Below are 14,352 nucleotides of genomic sequence, written 5' to 3' on the forward strand. Positions count from 1 at the left end.
AAGCACAGATCCCAAAACCCTTTGTGCCTGTGAGTAGGCTGCCCGGGGAAGGTGAAGACCAGCAACAGCTTTCAGGGCTGCCACCTTCCGTGTGGGACAAGGAGCCGGACGTTTGCCTTTTCGGGAACAGGCTCTGCCGAGGATGCGCACCGTGAGCTGTTCCTTCTCTGGGAAAGCAGAGATTCCCAGTGCGGTTGTGCCTGTGAGTAGGCTGCCCGGGGAAGGTGAAGACCAGCAACAGCTTTCAGGGCTGCCACCTTCCGTGTGGGACAAGGAGCCGGACGTTTGCCTTTTCGGGAACAGGCTCTGCCGAGGATGCGCACCGTGAGAGATTGCGTCTTTGGGAAAGCAGAGATTCCCAGTGCGGTTGTGCCTGTGAGTAGGCTGCCCGGGGAAGGTGAAGACCAGCAACAGCTTTCAGGGCTGCCACCTTCCGTGTGGGACAAGGAGCCGGACGTTTGCCTTTTCGGGAACAGGCTCTGCCGAGGATGCGCACCGTGAGCTGTTCCTTCTCTGGGCAAGCACAGATCCCAAAAGCTGTTGTGCCTGTGAGTAGGCTGCCCGGGGAAGGTGAAGACCAGCAACAGCTTTCAGGGCTGCCACCTTCCGTGTGGGACAAGGAGCCGGACGTTTGCCTTTTCGGGAACAGGCTCTGCCGAGGATGCGCACCGTGAGAGATTGCGTCTTTGGGAAAGCACAGATCCCAAAACCCTTTGTGCCTGTGAGTAGGCTGCCCGGGGAAGGTGAAGACCAGCAACAGCTTTCAGGGCTGCCACCTTCCGTGTGGGACAAGGAGCCGGACGCTTGCCTTTTCGGGAACAGGCTCTGCCGAGGATGCGCACCGTGAGAGATTGCGTCTTTGGGAAAGCAGAGATTCCCAGTGCGGTTGTGCCTGTGAGTAGGCTGCCCGGGGAAGGTGAAGACCAGCAACAGCTTTCAGGGCTGCCACCTTCCGTGTGGGACAAGGAGCCGGACGTTTGCCTTTTCGGGAACAGGCTCTGCCGAGGATGCGCACCGTGAGCTGTTCCTTCTCTGGGCAAGCACAGATCCGAATACCTGTTGTGCCTATGACTAGGCTGCCCGGGGAAGGTGAAGACCAGCAACAGCTTTCAGGGCTGCCACCTTCCGTGTGGGACAAGGAGCCGGACGTTTGCCTTTTCGGGAACAGGCTCTGCCGAGGATGCGCACCGTGAGAGATTGCGTCTTTGGGAAAGCAGAGATTCCCAGTGCGGTTGTGCCTGTGAACAGGCTGCCCGGGGAAGGTGAAGACCAGCAACAGCTTTCAGGGCTGCCACCTTCCGTGTGGGACAAGGAGCCGGACGTTTGCCTTTTCGGGAACAGGCTCTGCCGAGGATGCGCACCGTGAGAGATTGCGTCTTTGGGAAAGCAGAGATTCCCAGTGCGGTTGTGCCTGTGAGTAGGCTGCCCGGGGAAGGTGAAGACCAGCAACAGCTTTCAGGGCTGCCACCTTCCGTGTGGGACAAGGAGCCGGACGTTTGCCTTTTCGGGAACAGGCTCTGCCGAGGATGCGCACCGTGAGAGATTGCGTCTTTGGGAAAGCAGAGATTCCCAGTGCGGTTGTGCCTGTGAGTAGGCTGCCCGGGGAAGGTGAAGACCAGCAACAGCTTTCAGGGCTGCCACCTTCCGTGTGGGACAAGGAGCCGGACGTTTGCCTTTTCGGGAACAGGCTCTGCCGAGGATGCGCACCGTGAGCTGTTCCTTCTCTGGGCAAGCACAGATCCGAATACCTGTTGTGCCTGTGAGTAGGCTGCCCGGGGAAGGTGAAGACCAGCAACAGCTTTCAGGGCTGCCACCTTCCGTGTGGGACAAGGAGCCGGACGTTTGCCTTTTCGGGAACAGGCTCTGCCGAGGATGCGCACCGTGAGAGATTGCGTCTTTGGGAAAGCAGAGATTCCCAGTGCGGTTGTGCCTGTGAGTAGGCTGCCCGGGGAAGGTGAAGACCAGCAACAGCTTTCAGGGCTGCCACCTTCCGTGTGGGACAAGGAGCCGGACGTTTGCCTTTTCGCGAACAGGCTCTGCCGAGGATGCGCACCGTGAGCTGTTCCTTCTCTGGGCAAGCACAGATCCGAATACCTGTTGTGCCTATGACTAGGCTGCCCGGGGAAGGTGAAGACCAGCAACAGCTTTCAGGGCTGCCACCTTCCGTGTGGGACAAGGAGCCGGACGTTTGCCTTTTCGGGAACAGGCTCTGCCGAGGATGCGCACCGTGAGAGATTGCGTCTTTGGGAAAGCAGAGATTCCCAGTGCGGTTGTGCCTGTGAGTAGGCTGCCCGGGGAAGGTGAAGACCAGCAACAGCTTTCAGGGCTGCCACCTTCCGTGTGGGACAAGGAGCCGGACGTTTGCCTTTTCGGGAACAGGCTCTGCCGAGGATGCGCACCGTGAGAGATTGCGTCTTTGGGAAAGCAGAGATTCCCAGTGCGGTTGTGCCTGTGAGTAGGCTGCCCGGGGAAGGTGAAGACCAGCAACAGCTTTCAGGGCTGCCACCTTCCGTGTGGGACAAGGAGCCGGACGTTTGCCTTTTCGGGAACAGGCTCTGCCGAGGATGCGCACCGTGAGAGATTGCGTCTTTGGGAAAGCAGAGATTCCCAGTGCGGTTGTGCCTGTGAGTAGGCTGCCCGGGGAAGGTGAAGACCAGCAACAGCTTTCAGGGCTGCCACCTTCCGTGTGGGACAAGGAGCCGGACGTTTGCCTTTTCGCGAACAGGCTCTGCCGAGGATGCGCACCGTGAGCTGTTCCTTCTCTGGGCAAGCACAGATCCGAATACCTGTTGTGCCTGTGAGTAGGCTGCCCGGGGAAGGTGAAGACCAGCAACAGCTTTCAGGGCTGCCACCTTCCGTGTGGGACAAGGAGCCGGACGTTTGCCTTTTCGGGAACAGGCTCTGCCGAGGATGCGCACCGTGAGAGATTGCGTCTTTGGGAAAGCAGAGATTCCCAGTGCGGTTGTGCCTGTGAGTAGGCTGCCCGGGGAAGGTGAAGACCAGCAACAGCTTTCAGGGCTGCCACCTTCCGTGTGGGACAAGGAGCCGGACGTTTGCCTTTTCGCGAACAGGCTCTGCCGAGGATGCGCACCGTGAGAGATTGCGTCTTTGGGAAAGCAGAGATTCCCAGTGCGGTTGTGCCTGTGAGTAGGCTGCCCGGGGAAGGTGAAGACCAGCAACAGCTTTCAGGGCTGCCACCTTCCGTGTGGGACAAGGAGCCGGACGTTTGCCTTTTCGGGAACAGGCTCTGCCGAGGATGCGCACCGTGAGAGATTACGTCTTTGGGAAAGCAGAGATTCCCAGTGCGGTTGTGCCTGTGAGTAGGCTGCCCGGGGAAGGTGAAGACCAGCAACAGCTTTCAGGGCTGCCACCTTCCGTGTGGGACAAGGAGCCGGACGTTTGCCTTTTCGGGAACAGGCTCTGCCGAGGATGCGCACCGTGAGCTGTTCCTTCTCTGGGCAAGGACAGATCCCAAAAGCTGTTGTGCCTGTGAGTAGGCTGCCCGGGGAAGGTGAAGACCAGCAACAGCTTTCAGGGCTGCCACCTTCCGTGTGGGACAAGGAGCCGGACGTTTGCCTTTTCGGGAACAGGCTCTGCCGAGGATGCGCACCGTGAGCTGTTCCTTCTCTGGGCAAGCACAGATCCGAATACCTGTTGTGCCTATGACTAGGCTGCCCGGGGAAGGTGAAGACCAGCAACAGCTTTCAGGGCTGCCACCTTCCGTGTGGGACAAGGAGCCGGACGTTTGCCTTTTCGGGAACAGGCTCTGCCGAGGATGCGCACCGTGAGAGATTGCGTCTTTGGGAAAGCAGAGATTCCCAGTGCGGTTGTGCCTGTGAGTAGGCTGCCCGGGGAAGGTGAAGACCAGCAACAGCTTTCAGGGCTGCCACCTTCCGTGTGGGACAAGGAGCCGGACGTTTGCCTTTTCGGGAACAGGCTCTGCCGAGGATGCGCACCGTGAGCTGTTCCTTCTCTGGGCAAGCACAGATCCCAAAAGCTGTTGTGCCTGTGAGTAGGCTGCCCGGGGAAGGTGAAGACCAGCAACAGCTTTCAGGGCTGCCACCTTCCGTGTGGGACAAGGAGCCGGACGTTTGCCTTTTCGGGAACAGGCTCTGCCGAGGATGCGCACCGTGAGAGATTGCGTCTTTGGGAAAGCACAGATCCCAAAACCCTTTGTGCCTGTGAGTAGGCTGCCCGGGGAAGGTGAAGACCAGCAACAGCTTTCAGGGCTGCCACCTTCCGTGTGGGACAAGGAGCCGGACGCTTGCCTTTTCGGGAACAGGCTCTGCCGAGGATGCGCACCGTGAGAGATTGCGTCTTTGGGAAAGCAGAGATTCCCAGTGCGGTTGTGCCTGTGAGTAGGCTGCCCGGGGAAGGTGAAGACCAGCAACAGCTTTCAGGGCTGCCACCTTCCGTGTGGGACAAGGAGCCGGACGTTTGCCTTTTCGGGAACAGGCTCTGCCGAGGATGCGCACCGTGAGCTGTTCCTTCTCTGGGCAAGCACAGATCCGAATACCTGTTGTGCCTATGACTAGGCTGCCCGGGGAAGGTGAAGACCAGCAACAGCTTTCAGGGCTGCCACCTTCCGTGTGGGACAAGGAGCCGGACGTTTGCCTTTTCGGGAACAGGCTCTGCCGAGGATGCGCACCGTGAGAGATTGCGTCTTTGGGAAAGCAGAGATTCCCAGTGCGGTTGTGCCTGTGAACAGGCTGCCCGGGGAAGGTGAAGACCAGCAACAGCTTTCAGGGCTGCCACCTTCCGTGTGGGACAAGGAGCCGGACGTTTGCCTTTTCGGGAACAGGCTCTGCCGAGGATGCGCACCGTGAGAGATTGCGTCTTTGGGAAAGCAGAGATTCCCAGTGCGGTTGTGCCTGTGAGTAGGCTGCCCGGGGAAGGTGAAGACCAGCAACAGCTTTCAGGGCTGCCACCTTCCGTGTGGGACAAGGAGCCGGACGTTTGCCTTTTCGGGAACAGGCTCTGCCGAGGATGCGCACCGTGAGAGATTGCGTCTTTGGGAAAGCAGAGATTCCCAGTGCGGTTGTGCCTGTGAGTAGGCTGCCCGGGGAAGGTGAAGACCAGCAACAGCTTTCAGGGCTGCCACCTTCCGTGTGGGACAAGGAGCCGGACGTTTGCCTTTTCGGGAACAGGCTCTGCCGAGGATGCGCACCGTGAGCTGTTCCTTCTCTGGGCAAGCACAGATCCGAATACCTGTTGTGCCTGTGAGTAGGCTGCCCGGGGAAGGTGAAGACCAGCAACAGCTTTCAGGGCTGCCACCTTCCGTGTGGGACAAGGAGCCGGACGTTTGCCTTTTCGGGAACAGGCTCTGCCGAGGATGCGCACCGTGAGAGATTGCGTCTTTGGGAAAGCAGAGATTCCCAGTGCGGTTGTGCCTGTGAGTAGGCTGCCCGGGGAAGGTGAAGACCAGCAACAGCTTTCAGGGCTGCCACCTTCCGTGTGGGACAAGGAGCCGGACGTTTGCCTTTTCGCGAACAGGCTCTGCCGAGGATGCGCACCGTGAGCTGTTCCTTCTCTGGGCAAGCACAGATCCGAATACCTGTTGTGCCTATGACTAGGCTGCCCGGGGAAGGTGAAGACCAGCAACAGCTTTCAGGGCTGCCACCTTCCGTGTGGGACAAGGAGCCGGACGTTTGCCTTTTCGGGAACAGGCTCTGCCGAGGATGCGCACCGTGAGAGATTGCGTCTTTGGGAAAGCAGAGATTCCCAGTGCGGTTGTGCCTGTGAGTAGGCTGCCCGGGGAAGGTGAAGACCAGCAACAGCTTTCAGGGCTGCCACCTTCCGTGTGGGACAAGGAGCCGGACGTTTGCCTTTTCGGGAACAGGCTCTGCCGAGGATGCGCACCGTGAGAGATTGCGTCTTTGGGAAAGCAGAGATTCCCAGTGCGGTTGTGCCTGTGAGTAGGCTGCCCGGGGAAGGTGAAGACCAGCAACAGCTTTCAGGGCTGCCACCTTCCGTGTGGGACAAGGAGCCGGACGTTTGCCTTTTCGGGAACAGGCTCTGCCGAGGATGCGCACCGTGAGAGATTGCGTCTTTGGGAAAGCAGAGATTCCCAGTGCGGTTGTGCCTGTGAGTAGGCTGCCCGGGGAAGGTGAAGACCAGCAACAGCTTTCAGGGCTGCCACCTTCCGTGTGGGACAAGGAGCCGGACGTTTGCCTTTTCGCGAACAGGCTCTGCCGAGGATGCGCACCGTGAGCTGTTCCTTCTCTGGGCAAGCACAGATCCGAATACCTGTTGTGCCTGTGAGTAGGCTGCCCGGGGAAGGTGAAGACCAGCAACAGCTTTCAGGGCTGCCACCTTCCGTGTGGGACAAGGAGCCGGACGTTTGCCTTTTCGGGAACAGGCTCTGCCGAGGATGCGCACCGTGAGAGATTGCGTCTTTGGGAAAGCAGAGATTCCCAGTGCGGTTGTGCCTGTGAGTAGGCTGCCCGGGGAAGGTGAAGACCAGCAACAGCTTTCAGGGCTGCCACCTTCCGTGTGGGACAAGGAGCCGGACGTTTGCCTTTTCGGGAACAGGCTCTGCCGAGGATGCGCACCGTGAGAGATTGCGTCTTTGGGAAAGCAGAGATTCCCAGTGCGGTTGTGCCTGTGAGTAGGCTGCCCGGGGAAGGTGAAGACCAGCAACAGCTTTCAGGGCTGCCACCTTCCGTGTGGGACAAGGAGCCGGACGTTTGCCTTTTCGGGAACAGGCTCTGCCGAGGATGCGCACCGTGAGAGATTACGTCTTTGGGAAAGCAGAGATTCCCAGTGCGGTTGTGCCTGTGAGTAGGCTGCCCGGGGAAGGTGAAGACCAGCAACAGCTTTCAGGGCTGCCACCTTCCGTGTGGGACAAGGAGCCGGACGTTTGCCTTTTCGGGAACAGGCTCTGCCGAGGATGCGCACCGTGAGCTGTTCCTTCTCTGGGCAAGGACAGATCCCAAAAGCTGTTGTGCCTGTGAGTAGGCTGCCCGGGGAAGGTGAAGACCAGCAACAGCTTTCAGGGCTGCCACCTTCCGTGTGGGACAAGGAGCCGGACGTTTGCCTTTTCGGGAACAGGCTCTGCCGAGGATGCGCACCGTGAGCTGTTCCTTCTCTGGGCAAGCACAGATCCGAATACCTGTTGTGCCTATGACTAGGCTGCCCGGGGAAGGTGAAGACCAGCAACAGCTTTCAGGGCTGCCACCTTCCGTGTGGGACAAGGAGCCGGACGTTTGCCTTTTCGCGAACAGGCTCTGCCGAGGATGCGCACCGTGAGAGATTGCGTCTTTGGGAAAGCAGAGATTCCCAGTGCGGTTGTGCCTGTGAGTAGGCTGCCCGGGGAAGGTGAAGACCAGCAACAGCTTTCAGGGCTGCCACCTTCCGTGTGGGACAAGGAGCCGGACGTTTGCCTTTTCGGGAACAGGCTCTGCCGAGGATGCGCACCGTGAGCTGTTCCTTCTCTGGGCAAGCACAGATCCGAATACCTGTTGTGCCTGTGAGTAGGCTGCCCGGGGAAGGTGAAGACCAGCAACAGCTTTCAGGGCTGCCACCTTCCGTGTGGGACAAGGAGCCGGACGTTTGCCTTTTCGGGAACAGGCTCTGCCGAGGATGCGCACCGTGAGAGATTGCGTCTTTGGGAAAGCAGAGATTCCCAGTGCGGTTGTGCCTGTGACTAGGCTGCCCGGGGAAGGTGAAGACCAGCAACAGCTTTCAGGGCTGCCACCTTCCGTGTGGGACAAGGAGCCGGACGTTTGCCTTTTCGGGAACAGGCTCTGCCGAGGATGCGCACCGTGAGCTGTTCCTTCTCTGGGCAAGCACAGATCCGAATACCTGTTGTGCCTATGACTAGGCTGCCCGGGGAAGGTGAAGACCAGCAACAGCTTTCAGGGCTGCCACCTTCCGTGTGGGACAAGGAGCCGGACGTTTGCCTTTTCGGGAACAGGCTCTGCCGAGGATGCGCACCGTGAGAGATTGCGTCTTTGGGAAAGCAGAGATTCCCAGTGCGGTTGTGCCTGTGAGTAGGCTGCCCGGGGAAGGTGAAGACCAGCAACAGCTTTCAGGGCTGCCACCTTCCGTGTGGGACAAGGAGCCGGACGTTTGCCTTTTCGGGAACAGGCTCTGCCGAGGATGCGCACCGTGAGAGATTGCGTCTTTGGGAAAGCAGAGATTCCCAGTGCGGTTGTGCCTGTGAGTAGGCTGCCCGGGGAAGGTGAAGACCAGCAACAGCTTTCAGGGCTGCCACCTTCCGTGTGGGACAAGGAGCCGGACGTTTGCCTTTTCGCGAACAGGCTCTGCCGAGGATGCGCACCGTGAGCTGTTCCTTCTCTGGGCAAGCACAGATCCCAAAAGCTGTTGTGCCTGTGAGTAGGCTGCCCGGGGAAGGTGAAGACCAGCAACAGCTTTCAGGGCTGCCACCTTCCGTGTGGGACAAGGAGCCGGACGTTTGCCTTTTCGGGAACAGGCTCTGCCGAGGATGCGCACCGTGAGAGATTGCATCTTTGGGAAAGCAGAGATTCCCAGTGCGGTTGTGCCTGTGAGTAGGCTGCCCGGGGAAGGTGAAGACCAGCAACAGCTTTCAGGGCTGCCACCTTCCGTGTGGGACAAGGAGCCGGACGTTTGCCTTTTCGGGAACAGGCTCTGCCGAGGATGCGCACCGTGAGAGATTGCATCTTTGGGAAAGCACAGATCCCAAAACCCTTTGTGCCTGTGACTAGGCTGCCCGGGGAAGGTGAAGACCAGCAACAGCTTTCAGGGCTGCCACCTTCCGTGTGGGACAAGGAGCCGGACGTTTGCCTTTTCGGGAACAGGCTCTGCCGAGGATGCGCACCGTGAGAGATTGCGTCTTTGGGAAAGCAGAGATTCCCAGTGCGGTTGTGCCTGTGAGTAGGCTGCCCGGGGAAGGTGAAGACCAGCAACAGCTTTCAGGGCTGCCACCTTCCGTGTGGGACAAGGAGCCGGACGTTTGCCTTTTCGGGAACAGGCTCTGCCGAGGATGCGCACCGTGAGCTGTTCCTTCTCTGGGCAAGGACAGATCCCAAAAGCTGTTGTGCCTGTGAGTAGGCTGCCCGGGGAAGGTGAAGACCAGCAACAGCTTTCAGGGCTGCCACCTTCCGTGTGGGACAAGGAGCCGGACGTTTGCCTTTTCGGGAACAGGCTCTGCCGAGGATGCGCACCGTGAGCTGTTCCTTCTCTGGGCAAGCACAGATCCGAATACCTGTTGTGCCTATGACTAGGCTGCCCGGGGAAGGTGAAGACCAGCAACAGCTTTCAGGGCTGCCACCTTCCGTGTGGGACAAGGAGCCGGACGTTTGCCTTTTCGGGAACAGGCTCTGCCGAGGATGCGCACCGTGAGAGATTGCGTCTTTGGGAAAGCAGAGATTCCCAGTGCGGTTGTGCCTGTGAACAGGCTGCCCGGGGAAGGTGAAGACCAGCAACAGCTTTCAGGGCTGCCACCTTCCGTGTGGGACAAGGAGCCGGACGTTTGCCTTTTCGGGAACAGGCTCTGCCGAGGATGCGCACCGTGAGCTGTTCCTTCTCTGGGCAAGCACAGATCCCAAAAGCTGTTGTGCCTGTGAGTAGGCTGCCCGGGGAAGGTGAAGACCAGCAACAGCTTTCAGGGCTGCCACCTTCCGTGTGGGACAAGGAGCCGGACGTTTGCCTTTTCGGGAACAGGCTCTGCCGAGGATGCGCACCGTGAGAGATTGCGTCTTTGGGAAAGCACAGATCCCAAAAACCTTTGTGCCTGTGAGTAGGCTGCCCGGGGAAGGTGAAGACCAGCAACAGCTTTCAGGGCTGCCACCTTCTGTGTGGGACAAGGAGCCGGACGTTTGCCTTTTCGGGAACAGGCTCTGCCGAGGATGCGCACCGTGAGAGATTGCGTCTTTGGGAAAGCAGAGATTCCCAGTGCGGTTGTGCCTGTGACTAGGCTGCCCGGGGAAGGTGAAGACCAGCAACAGCTTTCAGGGCTGCCACCTTCCGTGTGGGACAAGGAGCCGGACGTTTGCCTTTTCGGGAACAGGCTCTGCCGAGGATGCGCACCGTGAGAGATTGCGTCTTTGGGAAAGCAGAGATTCCCAGTGCGGTTGTGCCTGTGAGTAGGCTGCCCGGGGAAGGTGAAGACCAGCAACAGCTTTCAGGGCTGCCACCTTCCGTGTGGGACAAGGAGCCGGACGTTTGCCTTTTCGGGAACAGGCTCTGCCGAGGATGCGCACCGTGAGAGATTGCGTCTTTGGGAAAGCAGAGATTCCCAGTGCGGTTGTGCCTGTGAGTAGGCTGCCCGGGGAAGGTGAAGACCAGCAACAGCTTTCAGGGCTGCCACCTTCCATGTGGGACAAGGAGCCGGACGTTTGCCTTTTCGGGAACAGGCTCTGCCGAGGATGCGCACCGTGAGAGATTGCGTCTTTGGGAAAGCAGAGATTCCCAGTGCGGTTGTGCCTGTGAGTAGGCTGCCCGGGGAAGGTGAAGACCAGCAACAGCTTTCAGGGCTGCCACCTTCCGTGTGGGACAAGGAGCCGGACGTTTGCCTTTTCGGGAACAGGCTCTGCCGAGGATGCGCACCGTGAGAGATTGCGTCTTTGGGAAAGCAGAGATTCCCAGTGCGGTTGTGCCTGTGAGTAGGCTGCCCGGGGAAGGTGAAGACCAGCAACAGCTTTCAGGGCTGCCACCTTCCGTGTGGGACAAGGAGCCGGACGTTTGCCTTTTCGCGAACAGGCTCTGCCGAGGATGCGCACCGTGAGCTGTTCCTTCTCTGGGCAAGCACAGATCCCAAAACCCTTTGTGCCTGTGAGTAGGCTGCCCGGGGAAGGTGAAGACCAGCAACAGCTTTCAGGGCTGCCACCTTCCGTGTGGGACAAGGAGCCGGACGTTTGCCTTTTCGGGAACAGGCTCTGCCGAGGATGCGCACCGTGAGAGATTGCGTCTTTGGGAAAGCAGAGATTCCCAGTGCGGTTGTGCCTGTGAGTAGGCTGCCCGGGGAAGGTGAAGACCAGCAACAGCTTTCAGGGCTGCCACCTTCCGTGTGGGACAAGGAGCCGGACGTTTGCCTTTTCGGGAACAGGCTCTGCCGAGGATGCGCACCGTGAGCTGTTCCTTCTCTGGGCAAGCACAGATCCGAATACCTGTTGTGCCTATGACTAGGCTGCCCGGGGAAGGTGAAGACCAGCAACAGCTTTCAGGGCTGCCACCTTCCGTGTGGGACAAGGAGCCGGACGTTTGCCTTTTCGGGAACAGGCTCTGCCGAGGATGCGCACGGTGAGCTGTTCCTTCTCTGGGCAAGCACAGATCCCAAAAGCTGTTGTGCCTGTGAGTAGGCTGCCCGGGGAAGGTGAAGACCAGCAACAGCTTTCAGGGCTGCCACCTTCCGTGTGGGACAAGGAGCCGGACGTTTGCCTTTTCGGGAACAGGCTCTGCCGAGGATGCGCACCGTGAGAGATTGCGTCTTTGGGAAAGCACAGATCTCAAAACCCTTTGTGCCTGTGAGTAGGCTGCCCGGGGAAGGTGAAGACCAGCAACAGCTTTCAGGGCTGCCACCTTCCGTGTGGGACAAGGAGCCGGACGTTTGCCTTTTCGGGAACAGGCTCTGCCGAGGATGCGCACCGTGAGCTGTTCCTTCTCTGGGCAAGCACAGATCCGAATACCTTTTGTGCCTATGAATAGGCTGCCCGGGGAAGGTGAAGACCAGCAACAGCTTTCAGGGCTGCCACCTTCCGTGTGGGACAAGGAGCCGGACGTTTGCCTTTTCGGGAACAGGCTCTGCCAAGGAAGCGCACCGTGAGAGATTGCGTCTTTGGGAAAGCAGAGATTCCCAGTGCGGTTGTGCCTGTGAGTAGGCTGCCCGGGGAAGGTGAAGACCAGCAACAGCTTTCAGGGCTGCCACCTTCCGTGTGGGACAAGGAGCCGGACGTTTGCCTTTTCGGGAACAGGCTCTGCCGAGGATGCGCACCGTGAGCTGTTCCTTCTCTGGGCAAGGACAGATCCCAAAAGCTGTTGTGCCTGTGAGTAGGCTGCCCGGGGAAGGTGAAGACCAGCAACAGCTTTCAGGGCTGCCACCTTCCGTGTGGGACAAGGAGCCGGACGTTTGCCTTTTCGGGAACAGGCTCTGCCGAGGATGCGCACCGTGAGAGATTGCGTCTTTGGGAAAGCACAGATCCCAAAAACCTTTGTGCCTGTGAGTAGGCTGCCCGGGGAAGGTGAAGACCAGCAACAGCTTTCAGGGCTGCCACCTTCTGTGTGGGACAAGGAGCCGGACGTTTGCCTTTTCGGGAACAGGCTCTGCCGAGGATGCGCACCGTGAGAGATTGCGTCTTTGGGAAAGCAGAGATTCCCAGTGCGGTTGTGCCTGTGACTAGGCTGCCCGGGGAAGGTGAAGACCAGCAACAGCTTTCAGGGCTGCCACCTTCCGTGTGGGACAAGGAGCCGGACGTTTGCCTTTTCGGGAACAGGCTCTGCCGAGGATGCGCACCGTGAGAGATTGCGTCTTTGGGAAAGCAGAGATTCCCAGTGCGGTTGTGCCTGTGAGTAGGCTGCCCGGGGAAGGTGAAGACCAGCAACAGCTTTCAGGGCTGCCACCTTCCGTGTGGGACAAGGAGCCGGACGTTTGCCTTTTCGGGAACAGGCTCTGCCGAGGATGCGCACCGTGAGAGATTGCGTCTTTGGGAAAGCAGAGATTCCCAGTGCGGTTGTGCCTGTGAGTAGGCTGCCCGGGGAAGGTGAAGACCAGCAACAGCTTTCAGGGCTGCCACCTTCCATGTGGGACAAGGAGCCGGACGTTTGCCTTTTCGGGAACAGGCTCTGCCGAGGATGCGCACCGTGAGAGATTGCGTCTTTGGGAAAGCAGAGATTCCCAGTGCGGTTGTGCCTGTGAGTAGGCTGCCCGGGGAAGGTGAAGACCAGCAAGAGCTTTCAGGGCTGCCACCTTCCGTGTGGGACAAGGAGCCGGACGTTTGCCTTTTCGGGAACAGGCTCTGCCGAGGATGCGCACCGTGAGAGATTGCGTCTTTGGGAAAGCAGAGATTCCCAGTGCGGTTGTGCCTGTGAGTAGGCTGCCCGGGGAAGGTGAAGACCAGCAACAGCTTTCAGGGCTGCCACCTTCCGTGTGGGACAAGGAGCCGGACGTTTGCCTTTTCGGGAACAGGCTCTGCCGAGGATGCGCACCGTGAGCTGTTCCTTCTCTGGGCAAGCACAGATCCCAAAACCCTTTGTGCCTGTGAGTAGGCTGCCCGGGGAAGGTGAAGACCAGCAACAGCTTTCAGGGCTGCCACCTTCCGTGTGGGACAAGGAGCCGGACGTTTGCCTTTTCGGGAACAGGCTCTGCCGAGGATGCGCACCGTGAGAGATTGCGTCTTTGGGAAAGCAGAGATTCCCAGTGCGGTTGTGCCTGTGAGTAGGCTGCCCGGGGAAGGTGAAGACCAGCAACAGCTTTCAGGGCTGCCACCTTCCGTGTGGGACAAGGAGCCGGACGTTTGCCTTTTCGGGAACAGGCTCTGCCGAGGATGCGCACCGTGAGAGATTGCGTCTTTGGGAAAGCAGAGATTCCCAGTGCGGTTGTGCCTGTGAGTAGGCTGCCCGGGGAAGGTGAAGACCAGCAACAGCTTTCAGGGCTGCCACCTTCCGTGTGGGACAAGGAGCCGGACGTTTGCCTTTTCGGGAACAGGCTCTGCCGAGGATGCGCACCGTGAGCTGTTCCTTCTCTGGGCAAGCACAGATCCCAAAAGCTGTTGTGCCTGTGAGTAGGCTGCCCGGGGAAGGTGAAGACCAGCAACAGCTTTCAGGGCTGCCACCTTCTGTGTGGGACAAGGAGCCGGACGTTTGCCTTTTCGGGAACAGGCTCTGCCGAGGATGCGCACCGTGAGAGATTGCGTCTTTGGGAAAGCACAGATCTCAAAACCCTTTGTGCCTGTGAGTAGGCTGCCCGGGGAAGGTGAAGACCAGCAACAGCTTTCAGGGCTGCCACCTTCCGTGTGGGACAAGGAGCCGGACGTTTGCCTTTTCGGGAACAGGCTCTGCCGAGGATGCGCACCGTGAGAGATTGCGTCTTTGGGAAAGCAGAGATTCCCAGTGCGGTTGTGCCTGTGAGTAGGCTGCCCGGGGAAGGTGAAGACCAGCAACAGCTTTCAGGGCTGCCACCTTCCGTGTGGGACAAGGAGCCGGACGTTTGCCTTTTCGCGAACAGGCTCTGCCGAGGATGCGCACCGTGAGCTGTTCCTTCTCTGGGCAAGCACAGATCCGAATACCTGTTGTGCCTATGACTAGGCTGCCCGGGGAAGGTGAAGACCAGCAACAGCTTTCAGGGCTGCCACCTTCCGTGTGGGACAAGGAGCCGGACGTTTGCCTTTTCGGGAACAGGCTCTGCCGAGGATGCGCACCGTGAGAGATTGCGTC

The sequence above is a fragment of the Haliaeetus albicilla genome, chromosome 25 (assembly GCF_947461875.1).
Source record: "Haliaeetus albicilla chromosome 25, bHalAlb1.1, whole genome shotgun sequence".
Classification (NCBI taxonomy): Eukaryota; Metazoa; Chordata; class Aves; order Accipitriformes; family Accipitridae; genus Haliaeetus; species Haliaeetus albicilla.